General features: G+C 39.7%; 1 protein-coding gene across 1 annotated transcript in view; it reads left to right on the top strand.

Moving 5' to 3' along the window:
- Positions 1-15507, top strand: part of ImpE1 (Ecdysone-inducible gene E1) — a 202999-nt gene that overhangs the window by 72749 nt on the left and 114743 nt on the right. The window lies entirely within an intron of this gene.

The following is a 15507-nucleotide window of genomic DNA, read 5'->3' as shown; positions in this document are numbered from 1 at the left end:
TAGTATACGAATTCATTATGCGATATAATAAACTATAATAACACATTTTTATTTTACATTCTTTTACGTACTTCACCGATTTCCGATTATTATTTAAGCTTTCAAGAAGGTTTAATGTCAGTATATGGAATTTTGAAAAAGTTCTAGATAATTTAAAAATATATTTTTAATTTATGTATTATTTATTGCCAGACTGATAAAAGTCCACAAATGACAACATAAAAATTATGAAAGTTTCGTACACATGGTTAAATTTATAAGATAACTTTAATGACCGAGCAAACTGGCCGGCAGTTGGTATTAAGAAAGAGTATGGAAAGCCTGTTTAAGTGTGAGTCCAGTGTTTCCGAGATATGTGTAGAAACACGATACAGAACTCTGACAATTAGGAAAGGTATTTCCTAACGTGTCCCTAGCACATTGGGCTGGGAAGACTTGGAAGAAAGGAGACGATGTGCTTGACTAAGCGATTTTTCCTAGCTGTCAGTGGAGAGATTGCGTTAAATGATATTAGTAGACGAACAAGTTTGAGTGTTGTCTTTAAAAGTAGGAAATATCACAATATGAAGATAAAGTTGGAATCCAAAGGAAAAAATGGGTTAAATATTCGTTTATAGGAAGGGGAGTTAGGGAGATGTTCAATAAGTTTCCAATTTCTTTGCAATCATTTAAGAAAAGGCTAGGGAAATAACAGAAAGGGAATCCGCTACCTGGGCGACGGATCTAAATGCAGATCAGTAGTGACTGAGGTATACATCAATACGAATGCACCAGCCTTTACAGCCGCCGCCACAACCAGTCATTGGTCCCTGCGTACGTTAAGGCCAAGAACAAATGGAAATGAGAAGGAATTGGACACAACTATTATAGTATAACTTTACACCTCAGTACAGCCCAAGTAGATCCGTGCAAGAAGAAAACCAAACCTGAAACCATCACAAAGTGTGTTTTAATTCAGCTAGTGAATGAATTTTGAAAAGAATTGTTTACATCAGGTGGGCGTGTTTAATTGTGTGAATTGGCAGTATTAAGCAAAGGTTTATATTTTATATAATTTCGAGTTCTGGAGTGTACCATTTTAGCCTTGCAGACAATGATGTTTTTGCTTTTTTTTCCTGAAAAACGTTCAATGCCTGAATAAAACCTGTCAAATTTATTTCCAACACAATCTGATGAATCCCCTTTCACTACGTCCCAGTCAACCAATAATAACCTTGACATGAAGTTAGTCATTGTACTTTGTGAAAAAAATCGTTTATACAGTATTTTAGGTGAGAATGAAGACAGTTCCAGACAGCTGCTATGAAACTTCATCCGTATAGATTCATGATCACATCCCAGGATACCCATATTCATTGTATTCATTTGAAATTCAGAGTGATGGATGTTAGTTATAATATTTTCAAACACTGCCCTTCCCGTGGTAGGATTTTGTTTTGCACAGTATAAATTAAGTTCCTTTAAAGTTTTTAGAAATTACCTTACGTTCCTCTCAGATATTGTTACATCTAAATTAATATCACCGCAAAGACACACTTTGTAACTGCACTTAGCTTTCATTTATAATTTTGTGAATAATTCTTCAAGTCTGACAAAAAAAACCGTATTGACATCCCCACTTGGTGATCGATATGAAGTAATCATAATTGTACATAGGTCATGAAGGAATACTTCTGCTACCTCAAAGTATTTTCTCTTCATATAAGAAGAAACAACCTCTCAATTTAAAGACTCCGTTGTGAATATAACTGTACCTCCATCTTTTTGAAGCCAATGCTCAGTTATACAGATAACTTATACAGAATTTTGAGCCGGCTCGGCTATTTATCCACAGGACAATGATGGGTTAATGAGTATTCATTTCCTTAATGGTAGACATTTTAAATATTTTTTCCTGGATGGCATTACTATTAAAGTCCGTTAGTAACAATGATTAATATAGTCTTTCTTTAATTTTAAGTTTCTCAGAGTATCAGACGTTTCGACACTTTTGGATGAGGTCTCATTCAAGAGGCCGCCAACTACAAAGCTTTTAATTTGAATTAAGTTTTCCAAACGGCTAGCAGATATCTACACACGAGGATTCTAGTTCAAATGAAGTAATTACTAGCTTTATCTATAAGTGACGAGGCAAAACGTCTCACATTATGTGGGCACCAGGTTCGAAGATATCTTAATATAAGACTTAAAACAATCACAAGGTGTAGATTGTTCAAAATTACTTCTAACTTTCGTTCTTACAGTGAATCTAAGGGCAGTATTCCTAAGAGTCCTTCGACATATTGCTTTCTGGTCCTTACAAGTTTTGCATTAGAACTTTTGATCGAGTAATTTTGTGTATAGTAGCGTATGGTGTGTCAATATCTCTACCTTTTACACGGAAGTTCCGGTTTAGTTTTCAGTCTCGTGTAATGTTTTAAAACCTACTCTGAGAGTTGAAGCAATCGCCATTTTGTCCCATGAGTTCACTTGACGAACGGTATAATATGAGAAATAGCGAAACCGTTTTCTTTAAATGTCAAGTAATTTGGGGGAGGGAATTATGCCACTGATAATGAAATATTATAATGCCCACAAGCCTTTGGCAGGGTAGCATTCTTCTTAGGACCTGCAATAAGCTCTACAAATCAGGAATTGTATCAAGTAAGTGCTAGGAGAATAATCAAGTCTTAATCATGTCTGAGCCGAAGCCCGACTCAGTCCAGCGGTATCTGCAGGTGCACCGAGTTCTATAACTACAGACGCTTAAGTGCGGCCAGTATCCAGTATTCGGGAGATAGTGGGTTCGAACCCCACTGTCGGCAGTCCTGAAGATGGTTTTCCGTGGTTTCCCATTTTCACATCAGGAAAATGTTGTGGCTGTACCTCATTAAAGCCATGACCGCTTCCTTCCCACTTCCAGCTCTTTCCTGCCCCATCGTCGCCATAAGACTTATCTTTGTGTGTGCGATGTAAAGCAGCTTGTAAACAATCTGCGGGTGCGCTGAAGTACATCAGTATCGTTTCGATAGATGGCTGCTGCTATATAACAGAACTCCTGCGGAAAGCAATTCTCGCACCTCAATGTCTCATAAAATCGTAGAAATAGTTAGTGCGACGTAAAAAGTTTATATTATTATTATTATTATTATTATTATTATTATTATTATTATTATTATTATTATTATTATTATTATTATCACCTGACTGAGTGGCTCAAACGGTTCAGGCGCTGGCCATCTGTCCCCAGTTTGGTAGGCTTGATCCCGGCTCAGACCGGTGGTATTTGAAGGGGCTCAAATACGTCAGTCTCGTGTCGGCAGATTTACTGCCACGTAAAAGAACTCCTGTGGGACAAAATTCCGGCATCTTGGCGACTCCAAAAACAGTCAAAAGTACTTAGTGGGACGTAAAAACAATAATTTATTATTATTCATTCTTGGTTGTTATGTCCGATCCCGAATTAATGTCACGAAATACATGGAGTAGATCTACCGCAGGTCAATGAAGTGTAACCATTATTAACCCTTAAGAAGCTGTCCAATTAATACTTATTAAAGAAAGGATTGCTACTTGAATAGCAAATTATTTTCAAAATTAAAATGACAAATTTTTATGGTGTGTTTTTAATCCAAAAGGATATCAGCACATAATTTTACAGTCTCAGCTCAGCTCCTATAACAGATATGAAATAAATAGTATTTGTGACTGCACAGTGTGTTCTAAGTGAACGTCTGATTCCAACATTACATGTCAATTTACAAACAGCACAACGATGACACATGTACTCTGATCACGTTATATACTGTCTGAATGCGTGCAAGAAGGTATTCCTGCCGATCCACTAATTTGGTGAACTAATGACTTAAAATGGTTTAATAGAAAGAAATAAAGCGCATTCCAACATGAGGAATACAATGATCATCATGTCAGGCTGCCATCTGCAATGACTTTCTCACCGTACCGGTCATTTAGAGTAATGACGCACTCGCAAGCTGCAATGTGGTGTGGCCTCTCACAGCATTCCATACAGAGCTCGCGAGGTCTGCTCTACTGTATGTCTTCATACATTTAACAGGTAGTAAACTGGAGACATTTCTATATAAAAGAATCAAAACGTAGGAAATGTCTCTTCTCTTTAATAAGACTCATTCATACCAATCAGCTCGTGTTTCAGAATGAGAAACCATTGTCATTCGTATTTGGTTTCAGAGAATTCACGGTACGATAACTGAAATAAAAGAGCAAAATTTTCATTGGCATATTTCTTTATGATTTGGTCACTATTGCAATGAACTTTTCAGTTTCCTTTTCGTTGTACTGTTTACTAGACAAAAGGAAATATATTCCTTAAGTTTTCACGATGGAATTCTATTTCCGGCTGCGGTGCTAGGAATTATCATTATTGAAATTAATCACAGAGAGTGATATTGTTCTGCATGCACTTAAAATATTTAAGAAACGGGTATTCGAAGTCTGCAATATATATTATTGTTTATTATTTTTTTTATTAAAAATGTGTTCGTGGCGTCGACCTATGGGGATATTTTTCCACTACTTGCACCCCTTGAGAAGAACCTGCGTTAAGTGGAATTGCGGAAGTGTTGAGTGTGAGACAAGGAATGTTAAGGACTACACAAACACCCAGTCCCCAGGCCAATTACAATTAAAACCCCTGACCCAGCCGGGAATCGAAGCCGGGGCCGCCGGGTGACAGGCGGACGAGTTGCCCCCTACACCACGGGGCCGGACCTTAAATACATAACTATGCCATCGAATATCTCCTTTAAAATATACATTTTTGAGGGGATTTCGAAGCAACTTACTTTCCCACAGACAGACAGGGTAGAAACATACGTCCGTCTCTTAAATTCCCGCTCGCAATTGAAGAACATCTCTTAAGTTTACATTGCCGCTAGATTTAGTATCTGCCGGAAATTCCATAATGACACATGAATCTTCCGTACTGGTTTCCTCGAGGTGGAGAAACTGTTTTCGTTTTGGTGCGAACAACACAATTATCCAGTTCGTTGCGTGCATATGCTTGACCTAGTGCCATTGCGGTCGAGCTTACCCCTTGAACTAGCTCATCGTCGAACATGTAGAGCCCGTTAACCTCCCCAGACTGGGTCTGGGTCGAGGACCTCTGTGGGTGTTGAGTAACCTTGCCTGACAACATACAGGTGAGCCCGCTTGTTGGGCTATTTCCAAGGTATGGTGTCATACCTGGTTAGTTCACTTGCGCCAAATTGCCTTCCCCGCTTTTCGGAAGTGTTTTTGCTTTACATCGCACCGTTACCGATATATCATATGGTGACGTTGTGATAGGAAAGGGCCACAGCCCCATCTGGTGTGAAAACGGAAAGGGAAACCACGGGAAACCATCTTCATAGCTTCCGACTATGGGATTCGAAGCTACTATCTCCTGAATACAAGCTGATAGCTACGTGACTGAAACCACGCAGCTACTCACTCGGTTTGAAGTTATTTTGTGACGGTATGGTAACCTTTCCCTTCCTTGGATATGACTGTGAAGTTTGCTAATAATAATAATAATAATAATAATAATAATAATAATAATAATAATAATAATAATAATAATAATAATAATAATAATAATAATAATAATAATAATAATAATAATAATAGTCTAATAATAATAATAATAATAATAATAATAATAATAATAATAATAATAATAATAATAATAATAATAATAATAATTTATGAGCTTTACATCCCATAACTAATTTAACCATTTTCGGAGGCGCCGAGGTGCCGGAATTTAGATCCTCTGGAGTTCATTTACGTGCCAGTAAATCTACCGACACGACGCTGATGTATTTGAGAACCTTCAAATACCACCGGACTGAGCCGGGGACGAACCTGCCAAGCCGGGGTCAGAAAGCCAGCACCTCAACCGTCTGAGCCACTCAGCCCGGCATATAATAATAATAATAATAATAATAATAATAATAAAATATTAGCATCCCTGAATATTAATATTATATTATTATTATTATTATTATTATTATTATTATGATTATGATTATTATTATTATTATTATTATTATTATTATTATTATTATTATTATTATTATTATTGAGGATTTCTAAGTTTCTCCCATGTTCAGTTATATTGACGTCATTGATCATACGGTGCTCTCCAGTTATGTATCCTTCCTATCCCTATTCACCACTTTTCTCATAATACTGTAGGTTTCTGAGGCCACTGTCTTCTGAAGCTCAGTGTAGATGTACTTCTTGAAGTTTAGCAGTTGAAGAGCATCGTATATCTGGTGGACAATTAGTACTACTGCTGCTAGCGCTATTGAAACAGCAACTATATTCTGACGACAGATGTCCTTTATTTCAATTTTCAGAGGCAGGTACTTATGAAAGATTTCTCTGATCTTCGTGTGGATGTTCCCAGGAACTGGGATTGCAATATCGATCAGATATGTCACCTCTGACGCCTTGTCTCACAGTACAATATGAGGTTGGTTGTAACTTGTTGATCTGTCAGTTTGTATTTTGCTCATCCAGTACACGTTTCACTCCTGGTTATCGTACGGACGATATTTGCAGTGGGGTGTAGTGTCATGCAAAACACGCTCTATGCTTAGTTCATGACCATGACCGAAGTCGTCTTCTCAAAGACGAGGCGAGCAATTTTTTTCGACCTTGCGCCTTATTACTCACTCCTTCACGCGCTATCTCAGTCACAGGTAGAAGTGCTCCCCTCCCACCGTCCTTGTTGAGCCGTACTTTACGTAAGTTTGCCTCGCATAATTTTATCTCTCGAAACATTACGCTTTTGCCTCAATGGTGGACTCATGACTGGACATGAAATTGTTTAGACTGTGTTTCTGCATCAAACTGGGCTGGGTCTATCTCTTATGTAAGCAACACTGGAAATACGTTAGTAAATATCACTTCTGTTGAAGAAATGGTTATTGAAGTTGACGTACTGCTAAGCGTATTCCTCCTGGCTAGCACTTATATATGGAACATAAACCCACATTATTCGGTTATTTATATTAATACAGTAGAAGGATACACGTGGTTTGGTACGGTTTTAAATTGAAAGTTATTTTTCAAAATTTTATATTTTGGAGAGTCCACTGTCGACTGAACCTGTAAAACACACCCTCAGTTCGTTCGTAAAACGGTTTTAGGTGAACGATCATTAATTTTCTTATCTAACAGATATTTGAACACTGTACAGAATAATTGGAATGTTTTAAACCCCATCTTATCAAACATCTAACAAGTAAGATGTAAAAGCGATCAACCAGCGAAATTTGGATGTTGTATGTTGAACAGTAATGGAGGGATGAATGTTTTTAGGCGGTGAATGTTTTAAAAATTTTACTTAACATCTACGACACAGAAGACTACCCTTCATATAAAATGCTAAGATCGTGCCTGAAACGGTTTCATGGGATGGGATATTGTGGTTTTTGAGAGTCAACCGCTATCTAAATCCGTTAGGATAAAATATTTTGAAGTATATGCTATTTTACATCTGGGACATAAACGAAGAACCATCTCGTAAAGTTACAAATTTGTACGTTAAACGGTTCTGGAGGGTTGAATAGTTTTGTTTGCGGAGATAATTCCATATAACACCTTAAGGGCGGGATGTTTCAAAATATTTCCTAATTCACACCTACGATTAAAAATGTATACAGCTATTTGGAATTTTGTCTTCGTAGTTAAACGGTTTCGGAGGAAGGAATGAATATATATGTTTTCGGATCTTAACCCCCATTTAAATTTAAATTTGTCTCAAACTTTCCGTAGTATAGCATGATTTGAAATTTTAACTTCGAAATTCAAATGGTTTCATAGATTTGAATTTTTTGTCAACATTCCACATCCCTCAGTCATGAACCCATAGGGGTGTACTGTTTGAAGTCCACTTCTTATTTCAAATCTAAGACATAGAATTTAGTGTGTACAGAGGGCAGCACCGATATCTGATAAAAAATCGAGATGAAACCTCCTTTATTATTTTGGTTTGTTATATGTATTAAGCTTGTGGAAAGTGATTAGTAATTTGAGAGATTTAAATCTTTAAATATTATACATTCAACATGTGCAAGAATGCATAGATACGATTAAAGGTATAAGGTCTCAAAACATCTTCCTCCAGTTGTTTGTAAGTCCAAGATTGTTTCAGTTAAACGCCTGAGTTTTACAAATGACTTCCTTCGGCAATGAAGGAAAGGGGTCGGAAATTCGGTCGAGTACCTTGGCTGTTGTGGAGACTTAGTTTTACAACTTCAACAACTCCTACGCAATTCCAATCCGTATACGTGAAATATTTTGAATGATAACATATTTGACACCTACAACTTACAAAGATCTTATAAAAAGTCAAATTCATACCTCAGACGGTTTTGAGGGATGAATAAAAGTAAACTCGTGTCCTCATCCTGAGGTAGTGCAGCTCTTTTCAGGTACACCCCCATTGGAGGTGAGCTGCATGTACCATTTCAACCACATACCAGCCCTCCTGCCAGTCTTAAATTCCTGGCAGTACAGGGAATTGAACCCGGGCCCCCGAGGACGGCAGCTAATAACACTAACCGTTACGCTACGGAGGCGGACTGAGGGATGAATAATTTCGTCATAAGTCGTCACCACACGGCCAAAACCTGTTGGAAGTGTATTGTTTTAAGACCTTTCCTTGTTTAAATTCTAAAACATATCGGAGCAACCATCATGTAAAATGTTAACCTCGAATGTCAAACGGTTTTATAGGAAAGGATATTATATCATCATAACACACCCCCAGTCAAAACCCCCAGTTTAAGGCTATTTTTAGTTAGATAAAATGTAATGCACATAGGAGCAATCATCATGAGAAGTTTCAACGTCGTATGCCAAGGGGTTTTAGAGAAATGACTAATTTTTTGTCATCAGGCCCCAAACTCCAGTCAAATTCCGTTAGGAATATATTGTTTCAAGACTAATTCTCATTTAAAATCGAATATATATAGCAGAAACAATGATGTATGAACTTTGAACCTCGTATGTTAAACGATTGCAGATAAATGAACATATTTGTTTTTGGGTATTAACACCCATTTTGCCTTTACGGGCTGAATTTAGATCTGAACTTGTCTTGTTTAACATCCAGTACATAAGTAAGCAATCATTCAGTGCCATTTCAACTTTTTGTGGTCAACGGTTTCGGACGAATGAATATTTTGATCTTTAGGTTTTTACCCCGGTTTCATCCCGTTAGGGGTAACATTTTTTTGAAACTCTTCATTAGTGGGTACCTTTTATATAGATATATACCAATTTTCACGTCTGTAACGTCCTCAGCTTTAGAGATATAAGTATCCTCATAAATAGAAATCAACTCCTTCACTTCTTTTCGAAACCCTCCCCCCCTCCTCCCCTTAAGTGGATTTTCACTGAACAAAAATCATGTTTCCTTATTTTAAAGGAGATTACAAGTACCAGTTTTCATGTCTGTAACATCTTCAGTTTTTGAGATATACTGTAGATTTACTCTTTTTTTAATTCACCCACATCTCCACTTCTTTTCACCCCTTTAAATGGATTTTCCGAAAACGTTACATGATTATTTTTAAAGGGGATTCCAAAGACCAATTTCATGTCTGTAATATCTTCAGTTTTTGGTATATGAGCATCCTCATAAAAGGAACTTCACCCACTTTTCACCTCTTTTCACCCCCCTTAAGAGGATTTTCAGAAAAATAAAGAACACGTGTTCTTGAGATATAAGTATACTGCACTCATTTACACACACCCTTAGCGATGAAATATCCAACCTACAATGTAATATAAATGTATTCCGAAAATGTTATATCTTTCTGTCCAATAGTTTTGGCTCGGCGATGATGAATCAGTCAGTCAGGACATGTTACTTTTGATATATATATATATGAGAGCCATATAGTGAAACACTGGGCATGCCAAAGGCATTCTTATAAACATATGAATAATAATAATAATAATAATAATAATAATAATAATAATAATAATAATAATAATAATAATAATAATAATAATAATAAAGGAATGGGGCCTCCGAAGAGGCCCGGAGCAGGCCTTTCGAGTAGAAGCCGTATAGGCTACCCGCGTGCCTGTAAGGATGGGACCAAATCTGTGATGAAATCTAATGCTTGAAGACTGCACACACACTCTGCCCCCGAACCATTAGGAATTAACCAATGAAGGTTAAAATTCCCGACCCGTCCGGGAATTGAACCCTGGCCCCTGATCAAAAAGCCAACACACTAACTGTTGTAACCAAGGTTGAAATTTACAGAACACAACTTTTATTTGCTTCACTTTATGATATTTACACAAATAACAGAAATTTATTTTGAAGCAAAAAAGAATATTGAATCTTGAGAAAAGTCTGTCTTTATACAATATGTACAGGTTTACAGTCTTTATATACACTTCTATCTTGAAAAGATAGTCTTTGTGAATTGACACGTTGATAGTCGAGAACTATCTGGCACACTAACATAAATGTCTTTGAGAGTCCTTGTTTGTTGAAGTGCCTGAATTCCTAAAAAGCAAGTTCAATTGATTGAAGAAATTCCACCTAGCGAAACTAAGGGAGCTTGCATAACTTAGGGAATGAAAGTGGCTTGTAAAAGAATTACGGAACATGGGCAGTGGAAACAGGTAAGGGAGCGGTGACCAGAGGTGAAACCTCGTACTGCCAGAAATTCAGTCCACCTGGTCGAAGCACATTTTCAAGAGGAGTAGCCTCCGTGCTCGACGTAGGGTGTATTCTGGAGCTGGACACCGGGGCAAGTGGGCAAGTGAGCAGGCAGGGAGCTCCTATTTATAGTACACTCGATGGTCAGGCACGCGCACTGAGGGCTGCGCGTCGAAGCTAGCAGAATGATACACAGGCGCGCGTGCAGCTGACTGGCGGAGCGAGAAAGGGAGCGCCGGACATACAACACCCTCCCCTCCTAAATACGCCGGTACGGCGTGAAACGGCGGCGGCGCTGGCGGCGACTGCGATGCTGGGGCGGAGCTGCTGATGTCTCTGTTGTATTGTCCGGAGCTGGAACTGGGCGGAGTGGCGCTGTCTCGTCCTGAAAGGAACCCATTGTTATTAAATGATCTAAAGCTCGTTCAGCAATAGATTTATCTGGTTTAGCAATAGCATCAATAGCTGGACAGGGGCGGTAGCGCAGACGTATCTGATCTTGATGGCGGCAGATACGTTTCTCCGTAGTCTGTATCTCGTATAGACGATGACCCAAAGATCTGCAGATGACTCCAGGTATCCAGAGTGGGTTGGATTTGAATGTCCTGGTGTAGACCTTGTCGTTGAGGGAGAACTTCGTTGGTGAGGTCTTATGCTGGGCCGGAAGAGGCTGTAACAGAGAAAGTAAAGTTCTGTGAGGTCGTCCATGGAGCTTCTGTGCAGGAGTGATATTATCAGCGCCGGGTAGAGTTCTGTAGTTGTTTAAGAGTTGGAGCAAGGCTTGGTCTTTAGTTAAGCCTGAAGAGACAGCTTTCTTCATACTTCTTTTAAATGTTTGTACGAAGCGTTCAGCTTCACCATTAGATTGAGGGTGAAAAGGTGGTGCTAGGATATGACGAATGCCATTATGTGTACAAAAGTTCTGAAAAGCAGTAGCTGTAAATTGAGGTCCGTTGTCTGAAATGAGTACTTGCGGTAAACCTTCTGTAGTAAAGATTTTCTGGAGAGCACGAATGGTAGCTTGGGTTGTAGTAGTCGAATGCATATCCACGACATATGGAAAGTTTGACAGTGAATCGATGACTATTAACCACATGGAATTGAGGAAAGGACCTGCGAAATCGATGTGAACTCGTTCCCATGGAGTAGTAGCAGGAGGCCATGAAGCAAGATCAGAAGACGGGGCGTTCTGATTCGTTTGACATTGCTCACAATGACGTATTAGCTTTTCGATGGCGGCATCAATACCGGGCCAGTAGCAGTGTTGACGGGCGAGTTGCTTTGTTCTGGAGATACCCCAATGGCTTTGGTGTAATAATTCGAGAACTTGTTTCTGTAGGCTAAGTGGGATAACCACTCGGAAGATGGTGCCTGTTTCTAGTAATACAACTCCGGCACGAGTCGTGAGACGATGCTGCATACGATGATAAGGTGCCAGGTGGGCAGGAAGTGTGCTCTGAAGAGGCCAACCGTTGCGGATGTAAGTACGTACAGTAGCAAGTGTACTGTCCTTATCCGTAGCTTTAGCTATGCAGGTAGCATCAATAGGAAAACTGGATACAGTATCTTCAAGTTCTATGTCCAACTGAAGACATTCAGATTCTTGAGAATCGAAGGCAGTATCAGGACCAACGGGTAAGCGGGAGAGGGCATCAGCATTACAATGCTGGGATGTGGCTCGATATACAATCTGATAGGAATAATCAGAAATGAACATGGACCATCTTTGAAGCTTTCTGAGGGAATTCTCTGGGATCTTATTACCAGGATGGAATAAGTCTTCTGGACGTGGAATAGGAAAGATATCTGTGTCGAGTTGTGCGTTGACTGTAGATCGAAAATCGCCACAAAGTCGAACATTACCATCAGGTTTCTTGATTACCACGAGTGGAGTAGCCCATTGACTAGAAGTAACTGGTACAACAATTCCAGTTTGTATCCATCTTTCTAATTCTTTCGTGACCTGGTCTTGAAGTGCTAGGGGTACTGGACGTGCTTTGAGGAAGCGAGGCTTAGCTCCGGATTTCAGCTGTATGTGAGCTGTATAGTCTTTGGCTGTTCCGAGCTGAGAGTCGAAGACTTCAGGAAACTGCGCTAGGAGAGCGGTAACGTCAGAAGTAGGATGCAATGTAGATACGACGTTAATGTTGTCATGTATCTGGAAACCAAATAAGTTAAATAGATCCATGCCCATAATGTTTGATGCAGTGTAGTTGTTAACTACGAGAAGAGGAATGGCCTTCTGAATTCCTTTATAACTAGCCTGAAGCTTGATTTGACCTTTGATGTCAATTTTCTTCTTGTTAAATGTCACGAGCTGGATGTCAGCTGGAGAGCATGAAGGTGAACCTAAGTCGTGGTAGGTAGTCAGGTTAATAATAGAGACAGGTGATCCAGTGTCTAATTGAAAATCGACAGATCGATCAGAGAATGAGAGAGGAATGATGATTTTGTGAGAATCCTTTGTGGGAAGAATAAGATTGATCTGATCAACTTCCATGTCTTGGCGGGGCTGTATATGCTTCCGGCGTGCTGCAGGAGTCTTAGCAGGGCGGAGCGAACTTTGACAGACAGTCTTAATGTGTCCAAGTTTATTACATCGTTCACAAGTAGCTTTGAAAAAACGACAGTCACGACGTTCATGATGCTTGAAACAACCTCGGCAGGAAGGCAGGAGTTTCGAGGTGCTTTTAGAATTGGGTTTCCGTGTAGCATTACGAGAGGGAACCTGGCGAGAATGCTTGGTGGAGAGCGCCTTATCCGTACGGTTCACTGTAGCAGAGGACTTGCGGGCCTGAGGCGAGACTTGTGCAACTTCGTGTGGAGAAGCTATGGCTGCGGCAGTCTTGGTAGTAAGCTCATAAACCGTAGCAATACGCTGGACGTCTTCTAAAGAAGGGTTACTCTGCTTGACAGCGTCAAAACGTATTTTGTCTTCAGGAGTATGTAAAATTATCATGTCCCGAATGAGAGAATCAGTGTAGGATGAACCACAACCGTCCTTGGAGCAGATGAACTGGCAGGGTTTAGCTAGACCACGCAATTCAGTTATCCATTCAGTATGTGTCTGATGGGGTTGCTTTCTGTTCTGAAAAAATTTATAGCGAGCAGCCACTATGTGAGGAGCTTTGGCATAGTGTTCCGTGAGACGGACCAAGAGCTGCGTGAATGGTACCTCAGATAAGTGTTCTTCCGGACTCAATTTACGTAGTAATTCACACGTAGCATTGCCAACCGAACTAAGAAATAGTGCGCGGCGGCGTTGATCATCTGTGACAGAATGGCAGATGAAATGCTGTTGTAAACGGGCTAAATAAACTGACCATTCTTCCTTAGCCGGATCAAAAGTAGAGAACGGAGGAATAGCTGATGGCTGTGTAGAGACAGAAATAGCTTGAATAGCCTGAATTAATGCTGCCTGTTGTTGTTGCATAAACTGTTGTTGTTGCTGCTGTAAGGCTTGGAAGACCGTAGCGAGTTGTTCCGCAGTAGCCATTGCGAGATGCGTGCAAGAAAGAGTAAGGTAAGCTGTGTGTCAGAACTGGTTGGAGTGTCGTTGTTGTTTAGCACGTCGCCGTAGAGTTGACCACTGGGCCTGTTGAATTGTAGTGTCGTGTTTACCTCGTTGCTATAGAGTTGGCGATTGGGGCTGATGACGTGTAGTTTGTTGCTTTTTACCTCGTCGCTATAGAGTTGGCAACTGGGGCGAAGAATTGTAGGTTGTTGCGTTTTTACCTCGTCGCCATAGAGTTGGCAACTGGGGTCGAAGAATCGTAGGTTGGTGCTTTTTACCTCGTCGCCATAGAGTTGTGTTGTAACCAAGGTTGAAATTTACAGAACACAACTTTTATTTGCTTCACTTTATGATATTTACACAAATAACAGAAATTTATTTTGAAGCAAAAAAGAATATTGAATCTTGAGAAAAGTCTGTCTTTATACAATATGTACAGGTTTACAGTCTTTATATACACTTCTATCTTGAAAAGATAGTCTTTGTGAATTGACACGTTGATAGTCGAGAACTATCTGGCACACTAACATAAATGTCTTTGAGAGTCCTTGTTTGTTGAAGTGCCTGAATTCCTAAAAAGCAAGTTCAATTGATTGAAGAAATTCCACCTAGCGAAACTAAGGGAGCTTGCATAACTTAGGGAATGAAAGTGGCTTGTAAAAGAATTACGGAACATGGGCAGTGGAAACAGGTAAGGGAGCGGTGACCAGAGGTGAAACCTCGTACTGCCAGAAATTCAGTCCACCTGGTCGAAGCACATTTTCAAGAGGAGTAGCCTCCGTGCTCGACGTAGGGTGTATTCTGGAGCTGGACACCGGGGCAAGTGGGCAAGTGAGCAGGCAGGGAGCTCCTATTTATAGTACACTCGATGGTCAGGCACGCGCACTGAGGGCTGCGCGTCGAAGCTAGCAGAATGATACACAGGCGCGCGTGCAGCTGACTGGCGGAGCGAGAAAGGGAGCGCCGGACATACAACACTAACCATTTAGCCATGGAGCCTAATTCCGCGCGAATGAAACTAAGTTTATTAAAAATAACCACTATTTATGAACCCTTAAATAATGACTGTACAAGTTATTGTCATTATACCGCGTAAAGTTAAATATAATCCGCAAAACTTAAGAAAATCCTCTTTGTTCAAGATTTTCTTTCCAAGGAGATATGACCAGGAGATAGTTCTAAATTGGGAATAAATTGTAAAATAATGATTTATTGTTATGATTGTTATGAATTCATAACAAGTCGTTGAGTTGGTCTGGAACTAGCTGACTCCTACGACTCGCTAAATGCCTTCCAG

The sequence above is a fragment of the Anabrus simplex genome, chromosome 2, assembly GCF_040414725.1.
Source record: "Anabrus simplex isolate iqAnaSimp1 chromosome 2, ASM4041472v1, whole genome shotgun sequence".
NCBI classification, from domain to species: domain Eukaryota; kingdom Metazoa; phylum Arthropoda; class Insecta; order Orthoptera; family Tettigoniidae; genus Anabrus; species Anabrus simplex.
The sequence above is the reverse complement of the archived record's forward strand: the minus strand, read 5'-3'. Positions and strand labels throughout refer to the sequence as shown.